The sequence below is a fragment of the Mirounga leonina genome, unplaced genomic scaffold, assembly GCF_011800145.1.
Source record: "Mirounga leonina isolate KUSES-001 unplaced genomic scaffold, KU_Mleo_1.0 Mir_170, whole genome shotgun sequence".
In the NCBI taxonomy this organism is placed as follows: Eukaryota; Metazoa; Chordata; class Mammalia; order Carnivora; family Phocidae; genus Mirounga; species Mirounga leonina.
Window position 1 is genome coordinate 14790077 of NW_023270433.1, and position 12021 is coordinate 14802097.

The following is a 12021-nucleotide window of genomic DNA, read 5'->3' on the forward strand; positions in this document are numbered from 1 at the left end:
TAGAGCTGACACTTTTACTAAATCCGGGTTCCTTTAAATTTCTCATCACCTTTTCCTTATTGCTCCGTGCCCCTCCATCTGGTAGATTCACTGATGTTACCTATCCTTGCCTAAGCTTCCAGGGACTAGCAATCTTCATTGCTGATCTTTTTTTTTTTTTTAATTTAAAGAAGAAGAAGAAGAAGAGGAGGAGGAGGAGGAAGAAGAAGGGGCAGCAAAGTAAGCAAACATACAGAATATGCACTGCGTGAGAATTTAGATCGTGTACTGGCCTTCTTTGCTGCCTCAGGGAGAGGCCCCGTGTCAGCAGCAACTGGAGCCCGCACCTCAGGCTAAATTTGGAGTCTTTGGTTCTCCGTATTAATGCCTTAGCCCCCACACCCTCACCCCTTCTCTGCCTCTGGTGGTATAGAGAGAACTTTGAGTCCCATCAGCTTCTCGCTCCTACATCCTGCCCACGTAGAGAAGCACTTGCTTAATTCCGGGAGGTTACGTGGGCTCATGCCTACACATACAGAGAAACAAACAGTCTTAAATACTCTTAGAGAGGCACACGGATACAAATGGACCCAGACAGGCACCTCCCCAGACAAAACCACACTAGCTAGATACACACAGACACACTAGCACCCTCATACCCAGCAGCACTCAGATACTCGCAACGCACACAGCTACAGACACGCTTAAAAACACCACGATGCGGGGTTTGCGCACACACCCCGCACACACAGTCCCTTTGGGTGCTCATACACGGAGACACGCCACCCTATCCCCAGACCCACGAGGCTCCCCAGTGGCTCAGCCTCAGCCCACCCAGGCTGCCCCTCCCTCGGAGAAGGCCTTCTTCTCTCCTCCTCTCCCTTCTCCTCCTCCGCCTAAAGATGTACAAAACACTCCTCAGAATAAACCCCGGCTCTTGGCTCCTCCTTCCCCGCCCCCGGCAGCCGCTCCCCCATTCATTTTCGCCCGTCGCCGGGTAAGTCCCTCCCCCCGCGTAGCCCGGCCTCCGCTGCTCCCCGCCCGGAGACCGCCGCGCACTTGGACTTCCCTCTCCATTCGCTGGCCGCCTCGCTCCGGGTCCCCACGGCTGCGAACTGATCTGGCGCGGGGGGAGGAGGAAAGCGCAGGCGAGCGAGCGAGAGAGGGAGAGAGCGAGCGAGCCAGAGAGCAAAGCGAGAGCGAGAGAGCCGGGAGGCTGAGGGAGTAGTGACCGCCTTCCGGAGCCGGGATTCATGCCTGTCCTCGGGACCAGCGAAGGGGACTTTACGGCTGAGTATGAGCCAGGCTGCTAGGAGCCAGGTACCCCCACGCCTGCAGTCCCCGCGCCGTTCCCGGTATGCGAGCTGGACGCCGGGCTCTCCCAAGTTCCCACCGAGCCGAATAAAAAGCGCCCTCCCGCAGCTCTCCGCCAAAGACGGACATTGACTCCAGGTAAGGCGGCGCCGGGCACAGCGCCCGGCAGCCCCGCTGCCCTTGGAGACGGCCCCGGACCGCATTCGGGGCGCCCCCGCCCGCCCCGCCCCTCCCCCTCCCGGCACCCTTCGGCTCTTCCGTCGGCCAACCCCGCCGCCTCCAAGTCCTCGCAGGTTCCCGGGAGGGGGAGGGCTGTGTATTCTGGGGCGCCAAGGGTTAAATGCGGGTTTTAGTAAGTGGCGTGTGTGCCCCCCGCGCGCTCCCGACGTGTGTACCATGGTGGGAACTTGATGTGGTGCTAGTGTGTATTTGCGTGTGCAGCGTCGTTTGCGTTTGATGCGTGTTTGTGCTGTGTGTGTGTGTTCGTGTGTGTAGGGGAGGGGGTAAAGAGGTCCTATAACCTACTTAAGGCGCGATGTGTGTGTGCATGTTTGTACGTATGTGTTTGTATGTGTGGGCTTGTGTGTCTTTTTAATTAGGTCTCTCCAGCTTACATGGAATGGGATCCTTACTATAGGATCACGTAGCCATCGGGAAACCCGCTGTGGACTTCCTCTTGGTGCTCTGGGCTTGGGGTTTGGGGAGCATTCTGGGGATAAGGATGGCACCTTATTTAGCCCAATATTGGTACCCATGAAGGAAAATTCCTCCAAACCATGGAGACCTGGTATACTTGGACTCACCGTTTAATATGAAAGAGAAATGGCCAAAGCCTGAGGCAATGACATGCTGTCACTTTAAATTCCACACTGGGCAGGCTCCAGGATTCTGATGGGAATTTGGAGTCACTGGGTAGTGGGTGAAAGAGAAAGGGAGAAGTCAGCGGTGGGTTCCTTGTGTGGGGGTTGGCGAGTCTGGGATAGAGTCTACCCTACCTCTCCGTTTGTCATCATAAGAGCATAACAGCACCTCCAGCTACTGGTGCTTTTGGGGAGGATCTGGGCAAGTTTGCATGGATCTCCCTAAAGGGAAAGGAGAAGAGTCCTCAGGGACCTGCTCATCCATGATAGTTACACAGATCATAGAGAAAATTTCATCTGGGGGCAGCTCTGGGTAATATGGAAGGAGATGAATGGGGCACTTCCTAAGAGATTCCTCCTTCCCTACCCTATTTCAGAGAGGCTTGGGAAGCCCCAAGAGAATCTTTTCCTAAACTGTGCCTCCTCATGGCTCCATTGGAGTTAGGAAAATGGGAGAGCAGAGAGAGTGTGTGTGTGTTGTGTGTGTGTGTGTGTGTGTGTGTGTTTCAGTACTGAGGGAGATCTACAATTTGGGAAGGGTTGTGGGTGGGGAATTCATGGCAGAATGTGGCGGTAATTGACTTAAACTGCTGTCGATTTGCACCTCACATCCCTTGCTTGGCTCCAAAATACTGCCAAGGGCACTGGGGCTGTTTGGAGAATGTCAGTAAGGAAGACAGTGTGGGTCAAGTCCCTCTTTTCCTCTTTCCTCCACCTCCTAGGAGGCTCTCTTGGTAAGTCCCTGCGCTACCCTGGCTAGGTCCTGCTGGGCTTGGACTCTGGGGCCAACCATCGATTTGATTCCCGGCTGCCTCTTCAAGGCTTGCCCTACTCAGCAAAAAATGCTGAGTTTTACTGCTGTTAGCATGGCTTCCAGACTCGGCAGCTGTTACTTTCCCAAGGTAAAAAGGCAGCCCTTCTGCCATCAGGCACGGAGGCTGGTGGGGGACAAGGGCTGAGATGCTGGGACAGCCTCTCGTTCAACCTGGCCGGCAAGGAGCCACTGAAAAGACCTTTTGGGGAAAAGAAAAGTAGAAATATAATTGTGTTTTTAAAATTATGTGTGTGTGTGTGCGTGCGCGTGCGTGTGGGCGTGCATATGTGTGTCTTCTGGGGAGAGATAAAAGCAAACATGTTTGCAAGGACCTGCCCTGGCGGGTGGGTGACGATGTTGCCTGCAGACACTCGCAGACACACGAGTCTCCAGCCAGAGGCTGATACCTCAGGCTGCAGCCTTCACAGGGCCACAAGGAATCTGCTTTGAGAAACTCATGTCAGAGCAGGGCTCCCTGGTTCATTTTTTTTGGGGGGGGTGAAATCAGAGGAGGAGACCCTGTGTTCGGAACTGCTCTCGTTTTATCTCTTTTCCAATTCGTAGACAATTGAAGCTGGAGGAATACTGAAGAACAGACAGGCAGGACTCTGTGGCCCAGAGAGGGGAGGAGAATTCCATAACATTCTCTAGCAAGTTCATGGTATGCCCAGGCTAGATCCTATGCTGCCTGACACCTGGATCAATGTCCTTTCTAATCCACCACACTGCCCAGGGACTGTGTGTTGCTCCCTATTCCCGTCCGGCCACTTTGCTCCCACCTAAAACAATCACTGTCATCCCTCAGCAGACTTCTCATTTCAGAGCTGCTCCATCTGGAAACATGACCCCAGAGAGAAAGGGTCCAGTGCTTTAATCGCTGTCCCCACTAGACAGACAGACAGACAGATACACTCACACACACACACACACAGACACACACAGAGAATTACACACAGGCAAGGACCCAGTACTGATTATGACCGGGAGACGGAGTCCAGCAGAGCATCTGGACTATACCTGAGTTCTTTATTAAGGAATACTTTGCCTTCCAGAGAGCCAAGTGTACACCCATTTACTGATGCAAATACTTGAGGCAGATTAATTTCTTCGTATTCATGAGACTCTTGCCCTATACAGTGATACATACTGCAGTCACCGGAACTTGCACAAGCACACATGTGTACTTGCACTCACACACATGTGCACACACGGATTTAGAAACGTTCCCTGCTTGCCATATTCCCCAAAAGGGAATTTCAACCTCCGCACCAAATTGTGTTCCCCTATATAAAAGGCATCACCCACACGAAGACCGGGACTCATCATCCCAGGGAAGGGGAGATAGAAAGCTCTGTGAGGGACAGGTTCTTGAGAAGTCAGAACCAAGCCCATTGTAAAAGTGTTCCCAGACTCCTCGATGTTTGGGGTGCCGGCGAGCACTGAGAAAAAAACATGGGGGCTTCAGGCCCATCTGCAATAGAGCCTTCCACGCAGGCTTTTCCGAGGCTGGATGGCGCTTTAGCTCCCAGAAGGGGGAGCTGTGACTCCATTTCAACCAAGGAGAAGCAGCTCTGAGATTCCAAATCAGCTGTTGGGCCCCCGTTGAGTTTCCATGGCCCAGCTCAAGCTGCAATGAATATATTTGAAATGGTACAGGTGGGGACTTTAAAGAACCCTCTCCCCTGACCAGTTCCAATAAAATGTCTTAGTGCTTGCAAGAGTTTATGCTATTGACTACAATGTCTTCCGTTTCTCTGGAAGGTCTTTGCCCAAAGGGCCTTCAGTTGTGTGAGGAGACATTTTCTGATTGACATCTTCTAGCTTGTTCCCTCCCAATTCCTTAGATGAATCACCACTACTATCACCTGAACAGGCCTCTAAAGGTTAGACGTAACCTGCCCTTCTCTCCCCTTGTTCCCTTTGCTAAAATTCAAAGATAATGAATTGGCCACTGAACTTCTGGTAATCATATTAAAGACAAAATGGGGGTCATGTGAAGAGGACAAATTTTCAAATGTCATTCTCCAAATAACCCCCCTTGTTGTTTTCTATTCTAACCCTTTCTCCTTCCTCTGTCTCTCAGCTTCAGCCTCTACTTTTAAAAATCTTACTGGCCTTTTTTTTTTTTTTAAGATTTTATTTATTTATTTGAGGCAGAGAGAATGAGAGAGAGAGAGCACATGAGAGGGGGGAGGGTCAGAGGCAGAAGCAGGCTCCCCGCCAAGCAGGGAGCCCGATGCGGGACTCGATCCCGGGACTCCAGGATCGTGACCTGAGCCGAAGGCAGTCGCTTAACCAACTGAGCCACCCAGGCGCCCTCTTACTGGCCTTTTAACATCCAGCTCAAATGACCCTTCCAAGAAGTCTTCCCAAAATCTTATTTTGGAATAAATCTCTTTCTCCCCTGTTCTCTCATATAATTTTGTCTGAGACACTATTTTAGCTTGTGTCTCTACCTTTCCCCTATTTTGTAGCCCCGCGGAAATATGTCTAGTTTGCCTTCTTCAGTATGGTCTTGGTAAGAGCATTTTTTTATCCCCAAGGACTGACACATAGTAGTTGCTCTGGGAGTGTTTGCTGCTACATCTTGAGTCCGGTCTCAATAATAGCTGCATCTTTCTCTCTCTTACTCTTCTCCTTCCGATAATTGTTTCATGTTCATGCAAAGCAATCCAGTCATGGCTTCAAAATCATGCCGCCTATAATGCTGTCAATATAGGAATGTTAATGATGATACAGGCAGGTGAAATTAGGTCCTACTTGGAAGTGACCTTTGCCCTACTGTGTTCCAGGGTCTTTAGTTCTCTTCTCATTTAATCTTCCTTTCCACCCAGTGAGGCAGATACAGTCCTTTCATAGAAGAAGAAAGTGAAACTCATGCCTGCTAGGGCCCTTGCCCAAGGTCACGTGACCAGCACAGCTAGAATCAGAACCTAGATCCCCCTTGCTTCAACATCTCTGCTCTTTCTGGTGGACCACTGTGTTAATGGCAACCATCGTGGGTGGCCAACAGGATTGGGTTGTTCAGTGGATTTTAGTATAGCTCGGGGCACCATATTAACTCTCTGAAATCGATGTCATGAAGGAGTCATGGAGCCATTTGATCAGAGTCTCAGTGTTTTAAGGTTTCTCATTAACTAGACCTTTCTCCTTATTCAAGGATTCAAGAATTTTTTGTGATACCCATAACGCATATCCACTCAATCTCATTTTTAGTACTTTTATCAACGGTGAAATCATTACCACACAAACTAGCCTATGCTGTATAGGGAGAGCTTTGTTGGAATGTTTTCTCACTGTGACCCAAAATCTGCCTTATGTCCGTAAGTCTCTGAAATCATACAACACAAATATAATTCTCTTCTAATTATCAGTTCTTCCCATATTGTGGAAACATAATCATATGATCACAAATACTCTACTTCGGGAGGCCCTCTTGCCACAGCTCTGTGTCCTGTAACATTCGTTTGGGCCCCTTGCCAAGCTGGATCTTGTTCTCTTGGCATTCTTTCGTTGATCACACTTGGAGAGTTTAGAAGCCACAGAAGGGCGAGGGTGACCTATAGTTGAGTCAGGATTGAAAGAAGCACTGATTCATCCATTTATTCAACAAATATTTATGAAGTGACAACTATTTTTCAAGCATTGCTCTAGACCAGAGCTATCAAGTAGAACTTCCTGTAGTAATGGATATGTTCTCTGTGCTGTGCAATATGGTAGCCAGCAAACGCATGTGACTCTGAGCACTTGAAATGTGGCTAGTGTTACTGATGAACTGAGTTTGTTTTTATTGTTTTCTAAGATTTTATTTATTTATTTAGAGAGAAAGAGAGAGAGAGCATGAGCAGGGGGAGGAACAGAGGGAGAGGGAGAAGCAGACTCCCCGCTGAGCATCGATCCCAGGACCCCTGGATCACGACCCGAGCCGAAGGCAGACGCTCAACGACTGAGCCACCCGGGCGCCCCATGAACTGAGTTTTTAATTGAATCCAATTTTAATTTTAATTTCAGTTTCAGTAGCTATCTTTGATGCGTGGCTACCATATTGAGTAGCGCAGATCTGGACATCAGAGATGTGCTATGAACATGGTCTTCTTTTCGTGGAGCCCAGAGTCTCATGGGGAGAGATAGGTATAAATGGGTAAGCAAATGGATAAGCAAAATAACTTCATGTCATAGTAAATGCCCTGCAAATAATTAGGAATGTGGACGATGTAACTTTAGATAGGTTAGCCAGGAGAGACTTCTCTGAGGGCGTGGCACTGGACCGGTTTAGGTGAGGAGAAGCCAGCCGTGTGGCAGACAATAAAGATGAAGTCACTAAACATGTGCAAGCTTAGGAGAGCCGAGCGATCCTGTGGCTGGAGCTCTCAAATGAGAAAGAGAATGTCGTGAGATGGAAATAAGAAAGGTAGGTGGGGCCAGATCAAAAGGCCTTGTAAAAGATGCAGGAATAAAAAGTCTAGAATTCCACAGCCATCCACCCTCCCTCCCCCACCAAAATGTCCCTGCTTGGGGAGTGGAGAGCCTGAGGACTGAGCTGAGAAGACTGTGGAGAGCTGAGAAGAGACAGGAGCTCAGCATCAAGTGCCCTTGACAGGTTTCCATCGTGTCCATTTTTCAAAAAAGATTTATTTATTTGACAGGGAGAGAGAGTGCATTCGTGCATGAGGGGGGTTGGGGGGCGGGGGCAGAGGGAGAGAGAGAATCTCAAGCAGACTCCCCGATGAGCACAGAGCCTGATCCGGGCTCTATCTCAGGACCCTGAGATCCTGACCTGAGCCGAAACCAGGAGTCAGACGCTTAACCTTCTGAGCCACCCAAGCGCCTCTCATCTTGTCCATTTTTAATCTGTCATTTCAGTGTGTTCGTTTCATCTTAATTTCTAGTCCTGCTCTGAGTGCTGCACACTCTGGTCGCACGCAGCTCTAAAGGGAGGGGAAGAACTGGAGAGGGGGAAATGGATAGAAAAGGAGAAAGAGAATGAATACTTGGAGAGAAGGTAGTTGAAATGAAGTCTGGTAAAACAAAAGCTGGCATCGTTTTGGATCAGCAGATATTTATTGGGTATCTTGTCTGGGAAAGGCCTTGAACAAAAGACTTGGTGGAGACCGTGATGAATCCTGCCAGATGCTGGCAATCTAACAGAGGAGGTCTGCAAATCCATAATGATCACTCATGGTAGATGGACAACTGCCATTTCAGAAGTCTACGAGAGTTTGGGGAAGGTAAAGATGAGAGGAAGACACGGGGGTGATGGGGGTGAGGAGGAGGAAGATGACGGTGACTATATGGTCTGGAGATCAGAGAACATATCTTTTCATTTTCTATCTCCATTCATTTTAAATGTCACGTAGTGGGGCGCCTGGGTGGCTCAGTAGTTAAGCGTCTGCCTTCGGCTCAGGTCATGATCCCAGGGTCCTGGGATCGAGCCCCGCATCGGGCTCCCCGCTCCGCGGGAAGCCTGCTTCTCCCTCTCCCACTCCCCCTGCTTGTGTTTCTGCTCTCACTCTCTCTCTGTCAAACAAATAAATAAAATCTTAAAAAAAAAAAAAGGTCACGTAGTAAGAACACAGGGGCTCAGGGCACCCGATTCTAGTCCCGGCTCCTATCCCTGTATTTCTGGACCACCTTAAGAACCTATCTGCCCCTCTCTGGGCTTGGCTTCTGCAAATTGAGATAGTGACCTGCCTCACTGAAGGGATTTGCCCCGGCTCAATGAAATATTGCATGACAAAGTTCTTGCAAGGGCATGGAGAGACAGCACATGATGGTCATGCTTCATCATGTTTAGATATCTTCTCAAAAATGAGTAAATCGAACAGAAGTCACACCTCAGGGCACAGACTGTGACTCCAGACACAGGGACGGAGTAGGAGAGATGTGCTACTATTGTAACTCTCCACATCAGAGCGATTAAGTAGTAGCATGAAACCCACTGTCCTCCTAAAAAGGCTGCCTAGAAATCCATAGACGGTCCTTTAAGTGGTAGCATGAAACCCACTGTCCTCCTGGAACGCAGTAGCCTAAAAAGGCTGCCTGGAAATCCATAGACAGTCCTTGCTACTGAGGGGGCCAAGAAGGCAATTAAGAAGATAATGAGGCTGAGGAAAAGTGAAATTAATTTCTTTTTTTCATATGAGGGTGAGGGGGAACCTTTGTATCTCAAAAGAACTGTGTTTTGGAGATTGCAGGTGGCCTTAAGGAGAATAGACTGGACAAGACTGGGTGTGAGAAAGTTCGGAGGGGTGAATTACTGGGCCTGTCTGCTACCCAGTGGAGGCCACATATGGGAATAGCAACCTGGTGCGGACACCACATAGATCATTTGGAACAAATCCTGTTCCCAGTGTGCAGAGATTTTCTCACAGGGTGTGGAGCCGTGTACAACGATGTCGGGGCCGCTTTAGGAGAAGCTAAGAGACTGTATCTCCCCCCCCCCCCGCCCCCCGGGTGAGGAGGTAGATTCATAAGGCAATTAACAAAAGCGAGATGCAGTCGTTTTTGTGTAAATTGCAAAGGTTGGAACAGCGGGCCTCCAAGTAAATGACCCATCTGAACAGCTAGAACCCTTTGTAAGGGTTAACCCAATACTGGCCCGGAGGGGTTTCTGAGATACAATTCATCCAGCCTTTCAAAGGTCCTGCAAATGAGCCAGTGGGAACCTCAGTGAGAAATAATGGATCCTGGGGGTAACGTGGAACGGCCGAGTTTGCAGATTCCTAGCTGATTCAGATGGAGGAAGGGCAGACATCTAGGACATACGATTGCTTCCAAGTGGTCAGCTCACGCATCTGCATTCTAAGAATTAGCAACCCACAAAAGTAGATGAAGTTCTGGGGGGCTGTGGAATTTCTAGAGACTCCAGAAGCCGCAAGATTAACCTGGAAGAGCATTCTGAGAACTGTGACAGGGACATCTGCCTTAAGTAAGTACGTTTCAGTGTGCGTGGTTGTGGAGAAGCTACATTTCTCATGGAATTTGATGGGCTCTGAGTTTATAAGCACATGATAGGGGGAAGACCTACAAGAGTCTTGGCTGGTGCTGTAAAAAACATCTGCACAAAGCAGAAGGGCCATTAAAAAAAGAAAATTAACGCTTTGGTATGTTTAGGAATGGAGGGGAAAGCTCAAAAAATCAATTACCTGGCAAGGGGTGGTAATATGGTTTTTCTGCTGAGACAAATTTTGGAGGCCAGACTGTCGGAGCCAAAGTGGTCCTCCTCAAATGCCATTACCGGAGATGGCCAAGGCAAAGGAGGGCTGAGCGGGGTCATAAAGAATTTTATTCTAAATGCTCATCAACAGGACAGCATCATTCAAAGTCCAGTGAAGCCTGACAAACGATTCCTGAAAATACTACTAGATCAGCCTCAGCTTTACCTGAGCTCTCCTTTTCCTCCTGATGGTGGAGATTATGCATTTGGGCAGAACACAGGATGGGATTTGAGGGGATTCTGGAAAGATCTTCACCCACAATATTTAGAGATGGCTGAAATGTCACTGTGACAAAGCCATTCTTGGAGTGGTAAAGTGTACGTGCTGAGGTCGTCCTATATCCTCTGTGCTATAACGGGGACTTGTTATAGGTACCTTGTTGAATATTCTGAACGAGCTCACACATGGGCGGCATCACCTTTGTTCTAGAGTTGAAGAAACTGGGGCACACACAGCACAGTGATGTCACTTGTCCCAGGCCACCCACCGAGGCAGTGATGCATGGAGGATTTGGACTATTTCGGTCCGACTTGAAAGTGTAGTGGTTGAAAGCTTTAATGCTGGAGTGTGAATGCCGCAGCTCTGCCCCCCTTCTAGCTCTGTGACCTTGGCCAGACTACCTAATGTTCCTGCGCCAGTTTCCTCATCTACAAAATGAAGAGGACCGTACTGACTCCTCATAGAGATGTGGGTTTTAATGAGTTGATATGGTAAGTGCTTTGAACAATGGCTGGCGGACCATCAACGTTTCGTAAACGTTAACTATTATTACTTGTTGTTTTTACCGTACCCTGTCCCATTAGATTAAACGTTGCTCATGCAGGTAGGTGTGTTCTCCGACTGGAAGTGCTCTGGAGGAGGGATTATCACCAGGTTCAAGGCACTGCCTTGCAAATGAGGTTGCTCAATCATTCTTACCACCCCCCCACCCCCGCCCAAGGTGGCAATGTGAGACCAGCAGTTAGGGGAGAGATTGAGAGCATAGGAAAAGGTGTGGAAGGATATAAAATCAAAATGACTGAGGCAGATTTTTTTATTCTCTATCTTATTATGGGTCAGAAACCAGTTGTAGATCTAGGATCATCAGCCATCAGAGCTGAAAATCAACTTCAATATAGTCCAGATCCATTTTCTCTCACTTTGTTACCTATAAATTTTTTCCTCTTCAACATCAAACTGCATCTGAGTTGGTTCTAGTACCCTCTCCACTGCAGCCCATATCCTTGCACCTCTGGGTTTGGTTTTCTAAGCTGTGAGACTGGGGGTTCCGCAGGTGCATATGGGAGAACATGACTGACAGCCTGCTTCATGCTCTTGTGTGAACCATGTTCATCATCTTCCTCCTCTTGGTTCCCCTCTTCCTCATCTGCATCATTTATTTTACCAAGTGCTTGCATGTCTTAAAACATGTTTTACCTCATTGAACCTCCACAGTCTCACTCTAAAGTGTAACTATTCTCCCCATTTTCCAGACGAGGACCTTGGGGCTCCGAGGTGAAAGGATTTGCCCCAAGATATGTAATAAATGATAGCATTGGGTCTCAAACCTGTATCAGCAGACGCTGAGTGTTAACATCCTTTCACTGAACTGCCCTCCCTCCATCTGCCCACCTAAGGCGTGGTCCGGCCCTTGGCGGCTTGGTCCGGCCCTTGGCGGCTTGGTGGCCTCCCCAAATCAAGGTTGATTATCCCTGCTTTATCTCCATTGTCTTAGGCCGGGTCCATTGTTGCAAATCTTCAACCGTTCTGTCACGCAGGCCCTGCCCTCAATCCTGGTCTTGTAGGCTCCTAAATGAGAGAGGCATCTATCTTGCATGTTCCAAGGGATGTTATAAAT

At 48.9% G+C, this 12021-nt stretch overlaps 1 protein-coding gene across 2 annotated transcripts in view; it reads left to right on the top strand.

The window, feature by feature from the left end:
- Positions 1–1072: 1072 nt before the first annotated feature.
- BRINP1 (BMP/retinoic acid inducible neural specific 1) overlaps positions 1073–12021 on the top strand; it is a 171689-nt gene continuing 160740 nt past the window's right edge. For both annotated transcript variants that reach the window (XM_035015957.1, XM_035015958.1), the window contains exon 1: positions 1073–1431. The gene's annotated coding sequence lies outside the window, so the exon portion shown is untranslated. The remainder of the gene's footprint in view (positions 1432–12021) is intronic.